Genomic DNA, 6,662 nt, shown 5'->3' with positions numbered 1-6,662 from the left:
TTTTCAGATATTAACCCCTTCATGCCCAAAATGCCAAAATCCCAGAAAAATAGGTATTTATCCAACCAACAAGAAACAGCAGAGAAAAAAACGTTTACCCAACAAAACAAGGTTCATCAGAAAAGCAGGCTTTGGCTCCCGGACTAATAGCTTCCTGGTTCAGAACCAACAACCTGTCCTTCTCTTCTTCTTCGGAGCTCTGGAGGTGCTGTAGCTGGGCCCTGGAGGTGCTGTAGCTGTTTAAAGACCAGGTTCTTATAGGTCCAGATAGGCTGGCAGGCTGAGTGGGAGGACTGGACCTGAGATCTGATGGCTTCTCCCATCTGGACCTGAGATCTGATGGGTTCTCCCATCTGGACCTTAGATGGGCTGTGTTCTCCCATCTGGATCTGAGATGGGCTGTGTTCTCCCATCTGGACCTTAGATGGGCTGTGTTCTCCCATCTGGACCTTAGATGGGCTGTGTTCTCCCATCTGGACCGTAGATAGGCTGTGTTCTCCCATCTGGACCTCAGATGGGCTGTGTTCTCCATTCTGGACCTTAGATGGGCTGTGTTCTCCCACCTGGACGTTAGATGGGCTGGGTTCTCCCTTGGCTGCATGGGTGGACTGCACCTGAGATCTGATGGGTTCTCCGATCTGGACCTTAGATGGGCTGGGTTTTCCCATCTGGGCCTGAGATGGGTTGGGTTCTCGCAGGGCTGCGTGGGTGGGCTGGACCCGAGATGAGGTGGGCTTTGTCTGGAGGTCCTGTGCCAGGTCTCCCACGTACCTGGTGACGAGTCGGGGGAAGCCCCAGAGCCGATGGCTGTTTTTCCTTCGGACGTTTGACTCCAGCTTCTCTCTGGTCTCCTGGGAGACGAAGGGGATGGAAGCAGCCGGCAGGAACACCATGATGGGCTTTCTCTCCGTTGCCGTGGCGACAGTCTGGCACAGGGATTTGGCACGTGGGCAGAAGACCAGGGGTCCTATCCTGACGGTAGACGTCTTGGCCAGAGGGTGCGTGAACGCGTGGCGGGGGCATCGGAGTCTGGCGGGGAGGAGCATCCTGATGATGCAGATCATCCGTACTGCCTGCCTCCAGCGACGCAACGCAGAACTCTGGCTGGACTCCAGGGGGCCCATGGGGGGTTGCTGGGCCTCTGGGGGGCAATGCCTCCACTGCACGTCCTCCCCATCTGGTCTGGGGGTAGGGCTTCGGTCAGGGTTTGTCGAGGGCGTCTGGGAGCGGGAGCAGGACCTGGACGACTGATCAGAGATGGAGGGGCAACTGGAGCTAGTAGAGGAGGAGTCAGGGTACAGAGTATCCATCCGGTCCAGCGTCTTGTCCACTAGCTGCAGGCGGTGGAGGTAGAGCGGAGTGTCCTCCTTGGGCTCCTTCAGCTTCTCTCTGGGGTGAGATGGGGCAGCTTCTCCCATCTGGACATGAGATGGGCTGGGTTCTCCAATGGCTGCGTCGCGGATGGGCTGGACCTGAGATGAGGTGGGCTTTATCTGGAGGTCCTGTATTTGTTTAAAGACCAGGTTCCGCTCCATGCGCCACCGATCTTCCTGGTTCATGAACACCACTCTGTCCGTCCGCCTGGGGCCCTGGGAGGGGGAGGTGTCACCAGTATCACATGGCTGGGGCAGGGTGGGGCATCGGAGTCTGGCGGGGAGGAGCATCCTGATGATGCAGATCATCCGTACTGCCTGCCTCCAGCGACGCAACGCAGAACTCTGGCTGGACTCCAGGGGGCCCATGGGGGGTTGCTGGGCCTCTGGGGGGCAATGCCTCCACTGCACGTCCTCCCCATCTGGTCTGGGGGTAGGGCTTCGGTCAGGGCTTGTAGAGGGCGTCTGGGAGCAGGACCTGGACGACTGCTCAGAGATGGAGGGGCAACTGGAGCCAGTAGAGGAGGAGTCATGGTACAGAGTATCCATCCGGTCCAGCGTCTTGTCCACTAGCTGCAGGCGGTGGGTGTAGAGCGGAGTGTCCTCCTTGGGCTCCTTCAGCTTCTCTCTGGGGTGGGATGGGGTAGCTTCTCCCATCTGGACATGAGATGGGCTGGGTTCTCCCATGGCTGCGTGGGTGGGCTGGACCTGAGATGAGGTGGGCTTTGTCTGGAGGTGCTGTAGTTGTTTAAAGACCAGGTTCCGCTCCATGCGCCACCGATCTTCCTGGTTCATGAAGATCACTCTGTCCGTCCGCCTGGGGCCCTGAGAGGGGGAGGTGTCACCAGTATCACATGGCTGGGGCAGGGTGGTCGTGTTCCGCTCAATGTCAGGGGTTGTTATCAGGTGGCTGGCAGTCACACACAGGGATTTGGCACGTGGGCAGAAGACCAGGGGTCCTATCCTGACGGCAGACGTCTTGGCCAGAGGGTGCGTGACCGCGTGGCGGGGGCATCGGAGTCTGGCGGGGAGGAGCATCCTGATGATGCAGATCATCCGTACTGCCTGCCTCCAGCGACGCAACGCAGAACTCTGGCTGGACTCCAGGGGGCGCCTGGGGGGTTGCTGGGCCTCTGAGGGGCAATGCCACCACTGCACGTCCTCCCCATCTGGTCTGGGGGTAGGGCTTCGGTCAGGGCTTGTAGAGGGCGTCCGGGAGCAGGACCTGGACGACTGCTCAGAGAGGGAGGGGCAACTGGAGCGAGTAGAGGAGGAGTCAGGGTACAAAGTATCCATCCCTAACTCCAGGCGGTCCAGCGTCTTGTCCCAGTCATCCTTGAGCTCCTTCAGCTTCTCTCTGCAGGAGGACACAGACAGGGCTCTCATTCAGGCTAACTGTTACTGTTATTATCAAACCTTTTTCATTTAGCTATGAAATATGACATATCATAAATTGATGGAACTTACTTGTGTGTCTCATTGATGATGTCCTCCTGTTCAAACACAAACATGGGAGGGTAAGGATTAGCCTTTGAAATACACAAAGCACACATCCCTCACACACATCCCTCACAGCCTTAACACACAGCTCTAACACACATCCCTAACAGCTCTAACACACATCCCTCACAGCCTTAGCACACAGCTCTAACACACATCCCTCACAGCCCTAACACACAGCTCTATTACAGGCCTAAAACATTCCTAACACACAGCCCTATAACATAGCCCTAACACAGCCCTAACATCCAACCGTAACATACAGTCCTAACACTGAGCCCCGCCCCAACACTGAGGCCAGCAGTGCTTTCCCACGCTAATTCCATTGCGCAACAATAATATTAACGCAGCTTTACCTCTCTTGCCGGCCGCGCGGTGGCATCTTTCCACAGGTGGATCAGCCAGGTAAGGAGCAGCAGGAGCGTGGAGAGGACAAACACCCCGAGCTGGACATCGATGACCGCATCTCCACCAAGTTCCGATGTCGACTCCAGGAGATGCATGCGGTAGCGCAAGTGCTTGTTTGTTGGGGCTAACATGACTGGCGACTGGTGACTGGCACCTGGCACCACGAAGCGTCGGAAGCGCTGTCTGGGGGTAGGGCTTCGGTCAGGGCTTGTAGAGGGCGTCCGAAAGCAGGACCTGGACGACTGCTCAGAGAGGGAGGGGCAACTGGAGCCAGTAGAGGAGGAGTCAGGGTACAGAGTATCCATCCAGTCCAGCGTCTTGCCCCAGTCATCCTTGAGCTCCTTCAGCTTCTCTCTGCAGGAGGACACAGACAGGGCTCTCATTCAGGCTAACTGTTACTGTTATTATCAAACCTTTTTCATTTAGCTATGAAATATGACAAATCATAATTGATCTGAACTTACTTGAGTGTCTCATTGATGATGTCCTCCTGTTCAAACACAAACATGGGAGGGTAAGGATTAGCCTTTGAAATACACAAAGCAGACAACCCTAACACACATCCCTCACAGCCTTAACACACATCTCTAACACACATCCCTCACAGCCTTAACACACATCCCTCACAGCCATAACACACATCTCTAACACACATCCCTCACAGCCTTAACACACATCCCTCACACACATCCCTCACAGCCTTAACACACATCCCTCACAGCCATAACACACAGCCTTAACACACATCCCTCACACACATCCCTCACAGCCTTAACACACATCCCTCACACACATCCCTCACAGCCATAACACACAGCCCTAACAGCCTTAACACACATCCCTCACACACATCCCTCACAGCCGTAACACACATCTCTAACACACAGCTCTAACACTGAGCCCAGCCCCAACACTGAGGCCAGCCCCAACACTGAGCCCAGCCCCAACACTGAGGCCAGCAGTGCTTTCAGACAATAATATTAACGCAGCTTTACCTCTCTCTCATCTCTCCACAGGTGGATCAGCCAGGGAAGGAGCAGCAGGAGCGTGGAGAGGACAAACACCCCGAGCTGGACATCGAAGCTCACATGTTTCTGGTCTAGCAGCAGTTTAGACATTATCACACATTAGGGAAATCTATCCATAGATTAGCCTACACTGTGTACGTGTATACACTTCCATAGACAAAGCGTTTATGAATGTTGTTGATGATGGGCATACCTCTTATGCATTAAATGGTTATGACGTCTTAATAATGATCAAGAGATTGCGTCATAATGAAGGGTTACCATGACATCTGCGATGCAGTAAACAGAGGGAGCGCGATTTCATCCTTTTACACAGAGCTCAACTTTAAATAAAATTGCTGCTGCATGGCTGTTACGATGGGATAATGTATTTGGACCCAGGTGCAGAGTAGAACAGAGTAGACGGATGCAGGAGTATAATAATAAAGGTACTCTTTATTTTGAGCAAACGGGAATAAATAATAACCGCACAGTAAGCGGTGAAACAAAAGAGGAGAAATCAAGTCTCCAAAAAACGATTAAATAATAATAGGCAACAAAACAACAAAACAAAAGGGGAGATGGCTTTAGTCTCCCAATAATGCCGTCAATGGAACAAGGCAGGGTAATGTACTTAGAAAAGTCAAACGATACTTATTTCCTAAACAGGCGAGGAACGATAAGGCTACGAAGACCCGTATACACATAACGAACGCAACATATAGTGAACAACCGACAACCAGAGGGGAAACAGAGGGATATAAATAGCCACAGCCAAACAAAACACACCCGGTACCAATCAGTAATTAGGACAGACAAAAATGCATACATAAACACCAGAGGGCGCCAAAGGGTCGCTCCACAATAAGAGCGACCCCCCAAACCTTACACATGGCTGCAGCATGAACGAAGTCTGAAATGTGAAAACGATGGAATCAAACATATTGACTTATTCCATATAACACGTCTTAATTTAATAACACCCACAACTGAATGACAGATTCACTCAAACTAGGAGTGACGGACTCAGCGCAGTCTGAAAACAATCTGGCCCGTGGCTGCCACGCTTGTTGTGAATGAAAAGCTCCACTGTAGGCTGGATAGATACATTATATTACAGTAGGCTGGATAGATACATTATATTACATTGCTTGTCGCTTTTATTGTAACCTGAACAAACTATACAAGCAACAGGATAAATAGCATAACGTTACTGACCCTGCCATGCAGGTACACTTGGCAGTGAGGATGTACAGTAGTTCTCCTTTCTGTTCACGATGACCCAAGCCTCGTACATGTCGGTCTAATGTCCTTGTCTTTGACTGGGCAGGACTTTTGCTTTTAGCTCACAAAACTCAGTATCGTCTCTGGCACTATTAAAAGTTCTGTGCCACTAGACCGTAGGGGTCTAGCTGGTGTGTATCTTATGAGCATGTCCACCATGTAGTTGGGTGCATCGCAGTGGAGTGATTTATAGACTAGTAAAAGGATCTTAAAGTCTATTCTATAACTGACAGGGAGCCCGTGTAGTGATCTCAAGACAGGTGTGATGTGCGCTCTTCGTTTGGTCCTAGTAAGGACACGAGCAGCAGCATTTTGAACCATGTGTTACTTACTTTGACTTACTTTGACTGACTTATATAGCGCCTTATTACAAAGCGCTTTACAAAGGCCTCTCATTCACCCATTCACACACACATTCACACACCAAAAACTCAATTTTGACAAAAATGGAGATAGAACCTTATAATTCTAACGTCACGGTTTGTCGGTTTGATTCAAATTAAAAATGTTATGCACTCACTGCAACTTAAGTCGCTTTGGATAAAAGCGTCAGCTAAATGGCATATATTATACTACAGGCCCGCCTACCAGACATTCTCAACGGGGTGCCGTCTGGCTTCGTCAGGGCTGCCGTCCAATATAATACTCTGGTGTTGCTGACATCATAAAATGGATCAACATTTCTGAAAATTATAGTTACACAACTTTTTGCAAAAATGCAGATCATTAGCTGCCTCATAAATCATCAACATGTGTCTCACATGACCCTTACCCCATGTCACAACGTCAACGCCGGGGTCAGCGTATGACGGACATAGCCATCAAGGGTGCAGAGTATTTTATTCGTTTGAAAACTCAACACTACCTACCACTGGCGGACTCAGAAGGGTGGGGACCGCCCCCCCTGGTGCCCCCACGGTTGAAAAACGTCTCTCTTAAGTGCCCTTTTGAGTGGCGAAAATGCGAGGACGTGTCCTATTGGTGCCCCTCCAATGGTCTAAACTTGACCATGTGCCCCCACAGTTGAAAAACGTCGCACTAAAGTGCCCTTTTGAGTGGCAAAATTAGAGAATGTGCCCTATTGGCTGCC

This window comes from Nansenia antarctica (assembly GCF_963989245.1).
Source record: "Nansenia antarctica genome assembly, chromosome: 19".
In the NCBI taxonomy this organism is placed as follows: Eukaryota; Metazoa; Chordata; class Actinopteri; order Argentiniformes; family Microstomatidae; genus Nansenia; species Nansenia antarctica.
This window is presented reverse-complemented; position numbering follows the sequence as displayed.